This window comes from Molossus molossus, unplaced genomic scaffold (genome assembly GCF_014108415.1).
Source record: "Molossus molossus isolate mMolMol1 unplaced genomic scaffold, mMolMol1.p scaffold_m16_p_14, whole genome shotgun sequence".
Lineage (NCBI taxonomy): Eukaryota > Metazoa > Chordata > Mammalia > Chiroptera > Molossidae > Molossus > Molossus molossus.
Window position 1 is genome coordinate 52,885,513 of NW_023425349.1, and position 14,009 is coordinate 52,899,521.

Sequence of the window (14,009 nt, forward strand, 5' to 3'; positions counted from 1 at the left end):
ATTTTCTGTGCTTAATTCAAATTTTCAACACTCGGGATCTCATTGATCGGGTTCACCTTATGCCAAGTCAACTCATGTGAGTCTCTTTGATAAATAGTGTTGTTTTTGGCTTCATCACTTGGCACAAACATAGCTGCTCAGGTCGCAAAGAGTGTGGGTGGGATAACTTGATGGAGAAAGGGGCCTGGTGAGGCTGGGATGGTGACTGGCCTCACCTTATGCAAATATGTCTGTGGGTGTAGAAGAGACACCAAAGTCTGACTTTCTCTGTTTGTCTTTTGCAAATTCATGCCTATATCCTTTTAAAGACCACCAGGCATATTAAGCAAAGTTTTTGTAATTTAAATAAACCAGAGAGCTGGAGACCATTGATCCCTGTGAAGATCTTCCCTACCCGCTGATCTACTTTTCCTATCTCTTTACTTACTAGAGAGAAAATAGTAGCAGCAGCATCTTTAAGACTTGACCCACAGTTCTTGAAACAGGAAAGAATAGTTTCATATTTGCTCCCAATCAGCTTTGGGTAGACGGGTTTAAAGATTTCATGTGCCAAATACAACTTGTTTAAGTCCCTCCTGCATTGGAGCCAACAAGGAAGGTTTCTGCAGCCTTTCCCACTTTGGAAGTGCCATGTCAATGGAGCACATGTTTGGGAATGCAGAACCTGTGCATCCATGGGAACGTTTTCTTTTGAAAAGCGTTTGCTGGCCCATTTAAAAACCTGTTGGGCACCTGGAGCAATGCATGAGCTGGTCAGAGCTGGACCTTCTCATTTGAGTGTGTTCCTATAGTTCTATAACTTGACGTGGCCATGTGTATTGAATTTAGAGTTAACTTTTAAAATTGGTGCAAGATTATCCAGCATGGACAAAATTTATAGTGTTCTAAAGAGAGAAAGAGAGAACTAACCCTCAGCACTTGGCATTTTTTGTTTTATTAATCTTTGTGCCTCTGTGAGGTCACTGTGATAATTCCCACTTTACAGAGAGGAAAACCAAAGCTCAGAAGTTGTGATTTCGCTCAAGTCCCAGACTCGTCAGTCAGGTGTGAGGTAGAAGGTGATCCTGTGTGATGATAGCTTACATTTCTCTGAGTGAACTATATGCCAGGTGTAGTGGTAAGCTTTTTAACACACATGACCTTATTCATTCTCACCACATTTAAGCTTCAGAAGTTTTAAAAATCAGTCTCCTAAGACTGCTTTTAGACCAACAACGAACACTTAAAATGTTTCTATGGTCTTGGCCAGTTTGGCTCAGCAGTTAGAGCATTGGCCCAAGGTCCGAAGGGTCTTGGGTTCAGTTCCGGTCAAGGGCACATACCTGGGTTGCAGGTTGGATTCCTGGCCCTGGTTGGGTCGTGTGGGAGGCAACCAGTTGATTTGTCTCTCATACATTGATGCCCCCCCCCCCCTCCACTGATCTAAAAAGCAATGAAAAAATATCCTCGGGTGAGGACTTAAAAAAAAAAAAAAGGTGATGTGTAGTTCCTTTCAGTCATTTACATATTTTTATATCAACTCTTCAAACTAGATACCCAGTTTTCACTTATTTTATAAACTATTTTCTCATCTTAAACTTTATAAATGTTTAATGTCTGCATATTAGTTTAATGACAATTTAAGTTTCTGGCTTTTTCTGACTTTTTAATAGTTGTGTCTAAATCTATGGGTTTTATTTTTAAACATTATTTTCTTAGTGTGTATTATTGGAAATAAAATTATAGGGTCAGAAGTTATTTATTTTTAAAACTGTAACCACTTTAAAGGCTCTTGATGCATTTTGCCAATTTAAAAAAAAGTTTTTATTGATTTTTTTTTTTTTTTAGAGAGAGGAAAGGGGGGGGAACATGGATGTGAGAGAAAAACATCAATCGGCTGCCTCCTGCACACCCCCTAGCAGAAATGGAGCCCACAACCCAGGTAGAGAATCAAACCAGTGACCTCTTGGTGCATGGGACATTGCCCAACCACTGAGCCACACCAGCTGGGCATTTTTTAATTTAATTTAATTTTTTTGCATTTTTCCCATTTGATTTCTTTTTAAAAAATGGGACCAGCGTCCACCCCCACGAGTGGTATGTGAGTGCCTATCTCCCTGTAGACCAGTGGGTGGGGCTGCGGGTGGGGGTGATGGATAATGGTTCTGGTGCTCCTACACCCGGCTGCAGGGCTCCATCCTAGACCCGCTCCTCTGTGGGGTGTTTGTGTGACAAGGTGGTGTCATGTGTCTTCTCCACAAGAAAAGGCATTGTTACCAAGGCAAACAGTGATACTTGATACAGCTGTGTACACGCTGGAGCCAGAGAAAACCTTCACCAGGGGGATTGTTGACAATTGCTAGAGGTTGTGGCGGTGCAGAAGTTACATAGTGTTCCTTTGGCAACACATGCTAATGGATTTGTTCTAATGTGGGAGTCCCTCTTAAATGAAAATTCTGAACACCCACACTGGAAAAATATGTATAATGATAAAATAAAAGCCTTAGGAATGCATTATTTGTTAAGATTTAGTAAAAGAGATCAGATGTTGTTGAACAAGGCAGATTGCTTTTTTCTTTTAAATCAGTAAGGAAATAGCCATGCTTCACTTTAAAAAACAAAACAAAAAACATATATATATATATATATATATGTTTTTATTAATTTTTTTTTCTTTTTAAAGAAATAGGAAGAGAGAGAGAGAGATAGAAATATCAATGTGAGAGATACATTGATCGGTTGCCTCCTGCAAGCCCCCCTCTGGGGATCAAGCCCACAACCCAGGCCTGTGCCCTGATCTGGAATCGAACCAGAATCTCTGAGTCCATGGGACATTGCTCAATCCACTGAGCCACACCAGCTGGGCAGCCATGCTTCACCTTTAAATTAAAAAAAAAAAATTTTTTTTTAAAGAGACAATACATTTCTGATAAGGAAACAGTTACCAAGAGATACACTCTGGTCACCAGGCACTTATTATAATCCCATGTAAATTATAGTTATAAACTTATGCAGTTCCTTTTTTGAATGAATGCTGAAATGAGCTTAGAACATAGAATCTCAGCTGAGAATTTTAGACACCTAAAGTGAGATTCTTCTTTATTTATTAGAAAAATTAAAGTCAATTTTGTTTAAAAGGCAGCACACAGATTATTCAGAGAAGAAATATGGGTTTATAGGAAAGTATTTAATAAGTATTTGGTAAGGATGCAGATTTTTGTCTTTAGCTTCTTGGCTCATAAAGTCCTAAATTCACCACGGGAGGTTCTCCCCAGTTTGCCTGTGGGTATAGGTGCAGCACAGCTTGGGAGCATGTGCGTTTGCCTTTTCACCCAAGAGGTTGCTGGGAGGGCATGTCCGTTTTTCTTTTGTCAAGTATTTCAGTTTAAAACAAGTTGGAACTGGAAAGTCAATGTTTTTCCTCCACTTATACTTCTCTACCTTGTATTTGCAATAAATAGTGATTGCATGTCTGGCCTGTGTGGCTCAGTGTTTGAATGTTGACCCATGCTCTAAGAGGTCTCTGGTTCGATTTCTGGTCAGGACACATGCCCAGGTTGTGGGCCAGATCCCCAGTGGGGGGCATGCAGGAGGCGGCCAGTCGATGTTCTCTTTCATCGATGTTTCTATCTCTGTCTCTCCTTCTCACGTCCTCTTTCTCTAAAATCAATAAAGAAAAAAAAAATAGTGATTACAGATATATACGTGTATAATTCTAAAGGACATCTATGTCAAGCAGGAATTTTTGGTATGGCCGTGCATTCTTGGCATCGGTATGTTTTGTTTTTAATATGTTTTTATTGATTTTTTTAGAGAGAGAGAAGGGAGAGATAGAAACATCTATGTGAGAAACATCGATCAGCTGCCTCCTGCATGCCCCCTACTGGGGATTGAGCCTGCAACCCAGGCATGTGCCCTGACCAGGAATCGAAATGGGACCGCTCAGTCCATGGGACGATGCTCCATTCACTGAGCCACACTGGCTGGGTGGGACTTTTTTTTTTTAAGGACAGAAGTAATGTGAGTCAGTGCCAAGGAGAAAGGAATGTGGTAAGGGTAGCAGGGATTACAGAAGTCAGAGGCATTGTTTTGTTCTTATTTTAAAGAAAATATAAAAATAGTTGACAGTGTTTTCTAACTCATTTCTCTCCTCTGAGATTAATTGGTGTTTTGTTTTAAAATTTTTGAATGCAAAGATAGGAGTAACTTCCTTTTAGGAATGATTGATGGGGAAAGGTCAGACTTTCTCCATTACAAGGTAATGGAGATGCACACACACTTTGAGAAAGCTTACTATCAGCCTGGGTTAACAATAAATGTACTTCTTGTTTTTGTAATTGAAGCTAGCTTCAATGAGAGACTCAGAGGAGAAGGCTAAGGGGCTGCTTGGAGGGTCAGGCAGGAGGATCAGGGGGGCTGTGCCCATCCACCTGTGCTCTGTGCTTCCAGGGTGTTTGCCATGTAACCTGGGCTTGTCTCTATAGTGAAAGGAGTCCTCTTGTCCGACAGAAGTAGCAGTCATTGGTGCATCCCTAGCATCTTGCCTTGGCCCTTGGGCTATGATTATTTGCATGGCTCACCTCAGCCCCACTCCGGCTGGGGAAAGGTGACAGAAGTTCTGTGCCTGTAACATTCCATAGAGGCTCAGGCAGAGTAGGATGGCGACTGGGCAGGGCGCCAGCTGCCTGCTGAAATACCAGAGCCTGGGCTCTGATAAATAATGAGGCTTGAGAGAACATTTCCTTGGCATACTTTACAGCTTGACCCAGTTGACTGGGGCACTCTGGGGAAACCGGCCTCAGTTTCTTCTCTTTCTTCCCTAGAATGAAACGAGCCGTTTATATGATGTTAATATTGAAACGAACGCCTGTGCCGTCCCATTCCCAACAGGGAAGAAGTCTTTGTTTTATAATTCTTTGTTGAAAATACTACTACTCTTACTCTTTTTTAAATGTATGTATATTTTAAATTGAAACATGTATGTATTTTATTGTTTTTATAGAACTTCAAAGAATTTGCAGTCGTTTTTTCTTTTTCAACAGGAAGAATCAAAAGCATCTTTTCAGATTATTCATAATTTCGAAATGCCTAACATTTGCTAGCCTTTATCTTGTTTTTGAAATACAAAGTTTTCTCCCATGTTGCCTGGTAAATGAGAAGTCACTGATACTTGTCTTAAATGCTACAAATTATTTTGATTAAAGCAGTCAACAACTCTAAATGACAAAGCTGCAGCTGATACATAGTAATAACCTTTAATCAGATTTACAATATTATGGAGGCTGGTCTTAGTGTACGTATGGAAAAATTAAAGCACAGAGAAAGCTAGTACAGTATTTGCCTGAGGGAAGTCACATGGTTGATAACAAAAGCCACATTCTTAGTCCTTATGTAATACATTAATTAGAGAAGATAGTATTCTAGATAATAGTAAAGGATAAGCTTAACAATGGATCTCCAACTGTGGTGCCTGGACCAGTATCATCCATCATCTGAAAGCTTGTTAGAAATTTAAATTTTTAGGACTTAACCCAGACCTACTGAATTAAACTTGGGAGTACAACAATTTATGTTTTTTAAAAGCCTTCCACATACTTGTGATGCATTCTAAAGTTTGAGAATCACTGGCTGGTACAGTCTTCCCACAATTGTTCATGGAGATGAAACGCTCCCGGGTGCTGAGCTGATACACCTCAGGTCGGAAGCAGTGGGGCTGCCCTTGGAGGCCCCCAGAACCTGACTTTTCAAGATGCAGAGAGCAGATAGGTAAGGGAGCAGGAGGGGGGGACTATTGGAGTTGCCTCTGCTGTGCCAGGCACTGTGCCTGGCTCTCCTCAGAGCTCCTCAGTCTTCGCCCCAAGTCTGTGTGTGCCATTAGTATGCTCCCTGTGCCTCATGAGTAATTTCTCATTTTCCACTTGCAGTCTCATCCCCAACAGCAATCTGTGCTGTTCGTTTGGGTTCTTGGACTGATCATCACTGATAGTTGATAATCCACTTCACTTTGGGAGTCATGCGTTGGCCCCTGCAGCATATGGTTTTTGTCTCAGAGACAGGAAGCTTCCTGCTCAGTGTGGTGCTTCTTCCTGCAACAGGAATTGTGTTGCAGGCCTGTGGAAGAGTGGGAGAGGGGCCTTGTCTTTCCTGTAGAGTATTGCATTCTCTGCACCTAAGGTGAGGTGCTTGGAAAACGAGAGCTGAGTGAATATTCACACTAACACAAAGATTGTATCTTCTCCTAAATAACTCATGCCCACCCCACAGACTCAGCATCTGTTTGAATAGGGCAGTGGTTCTCAAAATGAGGGCCCCTGATCCACCAGCACCAGCAACTGGGAACTTGTTAGAAACCACATTTTCGGCCCCACTCCAGACCCACTGAACCAGAAACCCAGAGACCAGCAGTCTGTGCTAAATCAGCCCAAGGTGATTGCAATTTATGCTAACAAGCATATTTTTCCATTGATGTTTAAATAGAATGAAAGTGAGGGAGGGAGAGAGAGATTGATGTGAAAGAGACACATCGCTTGGTTGCCTCCTGCACGTCCCCGACTGGGGCTGGTGCTCAAACCTGCAACCCAGGTACATGCCCTTGATCGAGAATCAAACCCGAGACCCATTGGTCCAAGGGCCAATACTCCAACCACTGAGCCAAACCAGCCAGTATGGTAACATTTTAGAACCACTGGTTTTAGGCATGTTGAGTAGGGGTGTGTGTGTATGTATGTATTTAATCCTCACCCAAGGATATGTTTTTATTGATTTTAGAGACAGAGGAAGGGGAGAGAAAGAGAGAGAAGCATCAATGTGAGAGAGAACATTGTTTGGTTGCTTCCTGTACATGCCCTGACCAGAGATCGAACCTGCAACCTTTTGGTGTATGGGACGATGCTCCAACCAACTGAGCCACCTGGCCAGGGCTGTGTATGTGTTTTAATGGTACCTTTTGTAAATAACTCTCTGGAAAAGTAAAGATAGTTCTCATTTGAACTTTGGGGTTACAAGCACACTGAAGCTTATTACGGCATCTTCCAGAGCACCTGACAGAGCGCAACTGCTGGTCGTCCAGCTAAAACGTCATTCCCTCACTCAGACCACAGCGAGGGGCTCCTGCCTCCTCATTCCAGGCCAGCCCAGGTGTGGTCGCTTCCTCCACAGAGAACAGATTGAGGAGAGACACTGGAGAATACAGAACTTCCCGTCCTGGAGCTTATGGGCTAAAGGGTAGAACTCAGCCAAATGGCAGCCCCATCAGAGAGCAAATCTCTTTCTGACCTGATCCTAGGAGAAAAGCATCGACCTTGTTTTCTTTTCTTTAGTGGGATATTCTTCCTACTTTACATATCTGGCTATCAAGTAAGGAAGTTGTTTTGGATGACTGAGTGCCCTTTATTCTCTGTGGACTCTCTCTCAAGTGTGACCTTTCTTTTGGCCTTTGCCAAGCAATTGTGGTTAAAAAAAAAAAAGAAAAAAATGAGTATTAGCAGTGTAGTTTGCATGGATAGCAGTCGGATATTTCGTTTCTGATTGATCCTAAAAGAGAAAAGCTCTTTCCTTGAGTCCACTGTACAAAATTTTAACAGTTTAATATATTTGTTCCGCCTGCAACAATATCACAGTTTAAGAGGATATCTCATAGTTGATTGAAAAAGAAAACACATACAGCCCAACCGTTGTGACTCAGTGGACTGAGCATCATCCCATGGACTGAGAAGTCCCAGTTCAATTCCGAGTCAGGGCACATGCCTGGGTTGTGGGCTTGGTCCCTGGTGGGGGGGCGTGCAGAAAGCAGCTGATAGATGTTTCTCTCTCTCTCAAAAAACCAACAAAATAACATATTTAAAAAAAAACAAAAAACACCACATACATAGATATACAAATCTAGCTGTTTATAGATCATTACAACACCAGTGTACGTTTTTAAGGAAAAATTATGACAATTGAAAATATCCATTGCCTTGTTGGACTGTTCTTTTCCATTTCAGGAACTCATCATTGGATGTTCATGGGAGGAATTATTCCTACCCTACCATTATCTGTCTGAAAACGGATAGCTTTCTCGACAACCATATATATAATATTTAGCTTTTATTTGAAACGTAGGCACAAGCTATGCTGAGGTGACGAGCCTATCCAAGGAGAAGGACTGCAAGCAGAACGCTCTAACTCGTGGAGTTTCACTGTTGTCTCTCTTGGTTTAATATAATGTCTGCAGAGATGGCAAAACTTGCACAGAGGATCAATTCTGAAAAATGCTTTCTGGTCACCAGTGTGCTGCAGAGCCCCCGCGAAGGCCTCTTCAGCTAGAATTTCAGTCCGTAAAATATTTATACAGCGCAGCGCGCTGCACCCGACGCAAACGCAGGTTCCCGTGTGGCCTGTTACCACAGGGTCCCTGATGTATGGGCTGCTGGAGAACCTCCAACAGGATTTGGAATGTTAGAAAGCCAAGTACCTGTCATGGGGTGAAGTTGGTAGTGACTGGTAAAGTGGCCCTGGTTCCTAAACATAAATACGTGTCTTGTTACCAGAATGGCACTTAGGAGGAAAGACACGTCGCAGAGGAGGGACAAGAAGAGTTCACTAATGTGGGACCTAAAAGAATGGGTGGTGCAGAAACCTAGTGTACTGTTTGGGGGACAGAGTGCAGTAGCCCCTGGAATTACCTGTAAGAAAAAAATGTCACTGAAAACAGCTCGGAATAATTCTGTTGCCAAGTTTTTGGAAAGGAGCCAGTCCTTTGATAGGATGATGAGCGACACCCCAGGAGCAGGTGACCAGCTTTCACCTCAAGCCAGGGAGGCTTGTGTTTGTGGAGATCCTGGGCTCTCTTTCATTCTGGCCTGCTCCTTCTACCCCGACAGGACAATCACGGAACCGTACTTGGATCCTTGCCCTGCATAGCTGTCTTTCATAAGTGGTTCCACTGTCCTGCAGGTCTCGCGCCTAGAAAGGAATATTTCTCCATCACGTTTCCCTCAGCGAGATTCTTTTGTCTTGCAGAATGATTGTCAGTGTGCTGGAGGGGCGGCTGAACTATTGAATGACTTCCGTCTTTTGACCACACTAGGAAATTGTCCATGGAGCTGAAATATTTATGGCAGTAATTTCTGGCCTTACATAATTGAGGTAAGGAATACTTTTTCCCATATACCTATAAAGTTATTGTGCTTATCTCTTTTAACTTTGCTTTTTAAGAGACAGTAACCCATTTCCCCCCTACCTTTTGTGCTCTAGTAATCCTTCAGAGTGCTTCTAATCTGCAAATGTATATATTGGTGCAGAAAAGACATTTATAGGATGAAATATGAGCAAGCTGTTTGACTCTGAAGAATAAAGGGTAAAATGCATTACTCTTCATAGTAAATCAATAAAATATTCCATTTCCATAAACACAATATGCACGGAGTGGATTATGCTGGAGAAAATCAATAGATTGAAAGGAGTGTTATTAAGGCTGCTTGAAAAAAATGGAGATACTTAAATATTAATATATTGTTGGCTTTATTCAAGTAAAGAAAATCTAGAAAATACTAAGAATTTAAAAAAAAATCTGTTACTCCATATCCAGAGATAATCAATGTTAACACTGCACTGATTACTTCTAATATTTTTAATGATATGACGTGTGTATTGTGTGTGTTCATTTGCTAGATTATTTTCAAATGAGTGACATCACAGGCTTGCTCAGTGCCAGTCTCTGTGCCAAGTGTTTTACGTACATTAATTTATTCTCACTACCCTGTGAGGTGGGTACATTTTGTATCCCCATTTATTTATTTTATTAAAAAATTTTTTTTTCTTTATTGTTTTTTTTGGAGAGAGAGATAGAAACATCGATGAGAGAGAACATCGACTGGCCACCTACTGCATGGCCCTCACTGGGGATTTGGCCCACAGCCTGGGCATGTGCCCTGACCAGGAATCAACCCAGTGACCTCTTGGTGCATGGGTTGACGCTCAACCACTGAGCCGGGCTCATATCCCCATTTAAACATAACAACACTGAAGTTCAGAGGCATCAAATGACTTGCCCATGCTCACACAGCTAGTAAACCCACTCGGAATGTGCAGTAGTCAGATGCCAAAGCCTATACCAATGGGATTTTTACACACTTCTTTTCCTTAGCAAAATTCTTGTTTGTTCTTTGCTATGGCATCATTTTAAATGACTGCACCATGTTCATTTACATGGGTGTGCAGTGGTATATCTACCCCATGTCCTTTTGTTGGACATTTATTTGTTTTTCTGAATTTACTTTTAGAGGTAACATTGCAATAAACATCTTTTGTGCACATCCACGATTCGCCTAGGACAAATTACTGTAAGTGGCATTGCGGAATCAGTGGCAATGTGGGAATTTATTGTTCAGGTTTTGATGTACGCTGCTAATTGTCTTCTCAAAAGATTGTACCACTTTATAGTCTCACTAGCAGTATATGAAAGTGCCTGATGACCCAAAGCTCTCAGCAATATTGGTAGCTAGCAATTTGGATACTTTTGTTTGCCTTTAAAAAAGATTCCAAGTATCGCCCTGTCCGGTTTGGCTCAGCGGTTAGAGTGTCAGCCTGCGGACCAGAGTCCTGGGTTCAGTTGCTGCTAAGGGCACGTACCTCGGTTGCAGTTTGTCCCCAGCCCCAGTTGGAGTCATGTGGGTGGCGACCACTTGATGTATCTCTCTTGCATTGATGTTTCTCTCTCTCCCCCCCCTCCTTCTTCCCACTCTATCTGAAGATAAATGCAAAAAAAAAATGTCCTCGGGTGAGGATAAAAAGTAAATAAATAAATAAATAAAATATAAAAGATTCCAAGTATCTTTGTTCAGGTCCAAATTCTTGCCTCTAATACTCCAGAGCCGTGGCCTCCTGACTGGTTTTTTCCCACTCTACTCCTCACCTTGTCACAAAAGGAATTGCAGGACAGTGGATAAAAGCATGGGCTCTAGAGCTAGACGCCTGGGATCAGATCACAGCTGTGCTGTGCTGCCTCAGTTTCCCCATCAGTAAAAGGATAATAATTAAACCTCTCTTTTAGTGGTGTTAGGTGATAGTTGATGTAAAGTACTTCAGAACAGTACATGCTCATTCATTGTTGGCTATTATTATTGTCTTCTAGAAGTCCAGCTCCTATAATTAAAAAAACAAACAGCCCTGGCCGGTTTGGCTCAGCGGTTGGAGCGTCGGCCTGCGGTACAGAGAGACCTGGGTTCGGTTCCCGCTAAGGGCACGTACCTTGGTTGCAGTTTGTCCCCGGCCCTGGTTGGTCATGCGGGTGGCAGCCACTCGATGTGTCCCTTTCGCATCGGTGTTTCTCTCTCTCTTCCTCTCTCTCCCTCCTGCTCTATCTGATCAAAAAATGGAAAAATGTCCTTGGGTGAGGATAAAACAAACAAACAAACAAACAAAGGTTATACTTGTTTTGAATAAAGCATGGTTATTACCACATTTGTAATTCACAGTGGAAACTCAAGTGCTGCAGTATTGTTAGTGTAAACAGTGACCAGCCTGAGGTCACAGGTAACCACCTCTGCCTCAGCTGATGCTGAGTCAAGGGTGATGAGGAAGCGGTAATAACAGGAACAGCTGGGATGTTAAAGTGCTTTATAAGCTCACAGAGCACTTTCACATACACTGTCTTACCTGATCCTCACAACAGAGCTGCAAGGGAGGTGGAGCAGCTCTTACCAACCTCCTTTTACAGAGGAGGAAATAGACTTAGAGGAGTTAAGTGACTTGCTCACTTAAGGTCATGGACATGGTCAGTGGCACAGCGGAGTGTGCAGTCTAGGCTGTCTATCTGTAAATCTGCACTCTCGATGCTTCATGACAGTGGTGAATTGAGGAGGTGCAGGTGTAGGTACCCAAGTCCAGAAGTTGAATCTGTCCCCCGTGGTTTCCACATAGCCTAACTAGGAGAAGCAGGATTGCCTTGATGTTATTCCCCTGAGTCTGTTCTTCACATAGCAGAGCGATCTCTTTGAAGTGTAATCACGTCTTGGCACACCCCTGTCCGAGCCCAGCATGGCATTCTCCCTACCGTGGCCTGCAAGGCCAGGCATGATCTGGCTTTGCCTGCTCTCCAGCCTCACCTCTGTTACTCACTCTAGAACACCGTGTTCCAGCCCCACTGGCCTCCTTTCAATTCAAAGAACGCGCCAACCTTTTTCTTGCCCCCGGGATGCTGTTCCTTTGCTTGGAACGTGTGCTTGTGCAAGGGCATGTGCACACACATGCGCTCACACTCCTTTCTTAGGGCTGACTCCTCTGTCAGGGAGGCAGTTCCCAGAGCGAGCTCTGGAGAAGGCTGCTTGGGTTCACTTGGCTTCCCCATCCACTAGCTCTGTGTCCTTGGGCAAGTTACTACACCTCTACCTCCTATAACATAAGACTCGTCATCCTAACAATGCCTGTCCCATAGTTTGGGGGAGCACTAAGTGGATTAATTCATGCAAAGCTCTGAGAAAACTACCCTGTACATAGAAGTGCACATTTGTGGTTGGCTGTTATCAAGATCCTCATTTTTCAGGTTCAGCTTAAATCTCGCCTCAGAGTGCCATCCAATGTTGGTTCTTCTCTCATTATTCTCTTCCTCACTACCCCCCCTCCACCTTGTGCATGTATCAATATGTAATTATTTTGTATTTTCTTTTTTCTAGTCCCCCCTGTAGCCTATGACTCCATAGGGGCAGGGGCTGTGTCTGTGTTGTCCACAGCTAGGTCTGCTGCTTCGCATATAGTGTTTCTAGAATGAATGAAAGAGAATATCAACATCTCCAACCACAAGATTGCATAGAAATTCTACCTACGTTTTCTTACTGTAGTATGATGGTTTTATTTCACATGATAAACTAGTTCATCTGTATGCAACTTAGTTTGAAGTGTGATTTGAGATAGGAATGGAAGCTAATTTTCCCCCAAAACAGTAGCCATTTGTAGTCTTTGAGATTTCCTTTAAAGAAAGGTTCAACTAGCCTGGCCAGTGTGGCTCAGTGGTTGAGCGTTGACCCATGCACCAAGAGGTCACTGGTTGGATACCCAGTCAGGGCACATGCCCAGGTTGTGGGCCAAATCCCCAGTGGGGGGCATGCAGGAGGCGGCCAATTGATGTTCTCTCTCATTGATGTTTCTATCTCTCTCTCCCTCGCCCTTTCTTTCTCTCTAAAGATCAATAAAGAAAAAAAAAATTTTAAAAAGAAAGCTTCAACTCAAATTATAGTCCTAAGGATCTCTGACATTTCTTTGTTTTCCTTGAGTAATTCTTTTTTTTTTTTTTTCCTTTAGGATTTTTTTTTTTTTGAGAGAGGGGAAGGGAGACAGAGAGAGAAACATCTATCAGCTGCCTCCTGCACATCCCCTACTGGAGATCCAGCCCACAACCGGGCATGTGCCCTGACCCGGAATCAAACTGTCAACCTTTTGGTGCACGTGTTGTCGCCCAACCAACTGAGCCACACCAGCCAGGGCTCCTTGAGTAATTCTTTTGTAAAAAATAGACACAAGAATTGTTTATTTAGTTGAGTCACATTTCTAGTGAGTGTACTGGCCCAGTACCCGGAAAGACGCTCCTGGGGTCACCTGCGTGGCCTCGCTTCCAAGAGGAGGACATCATGTTACTAACTTAAGGTCTGTTCCATTTGCTCACTATCTAATGCTGCACAACTTGCTAGATATTTTGGACAATCTTGTTTTAGATATGCTGTCTGCCCCTTAAAAAAAAAACCTTTGGCCCTGGCCAGTTTGGCTCAGCAGTTAGAGCGTCGACGTGCGGTCTGGAGAGACCCTGGTTCGGTTCTAAGGGCGTGTGCCTCGGTTGCAGCTTGTCCCCGGCCCTGGTCGGTTGTGCAGTTGGCAGCCACTCGATGTGTCCCTTTCACGTTGATGTTTCTCTCTCTCTCTCTCTTCCACTCTCTCTCGCCCATTCTATCTGAACAAATAATGGAAAAAATGTCCTCGGGTGAAGATTTAAAAAAAAAACACAAAAAAAACCTTTGAAACCTAGAAACTTCAACATCCCAGTAACTGCATTACTT

General features: G+C 42.9%; 1 protein-coding gene and 1 pseudogene across 2 annotated transcripts in view; one reads left to right on the forward strand and one right to left on the reverse strand.

Annotated features, from left to right (window-relative positions):
• Positions 1–14,009, forward strand: part of KANK1 (KN motif and ankyrin repeat domains 1) — a 196,159-nt gene that overhangs the window by 58,984 nt on the left and 123,166 nt on the right. For both annotated transcript variants that reach the window (XM_036261121.1, XM_036261122.1), the window contains exon 2: positions 8,983–9,108. The gene's annotated coding sequence lies outside the window, so the exon portion shown is untranslated. The remainder of the gene's footprint in view (positions 1–8,982; positions 9,109–14,009) is intronic.
• LOC118629312 overlaps positions 1–14,009 on the reverse strand; it is an 86,949-nt pseudogene that overhangs the window by 48,935 nt on the left and 24,005 nt on the right.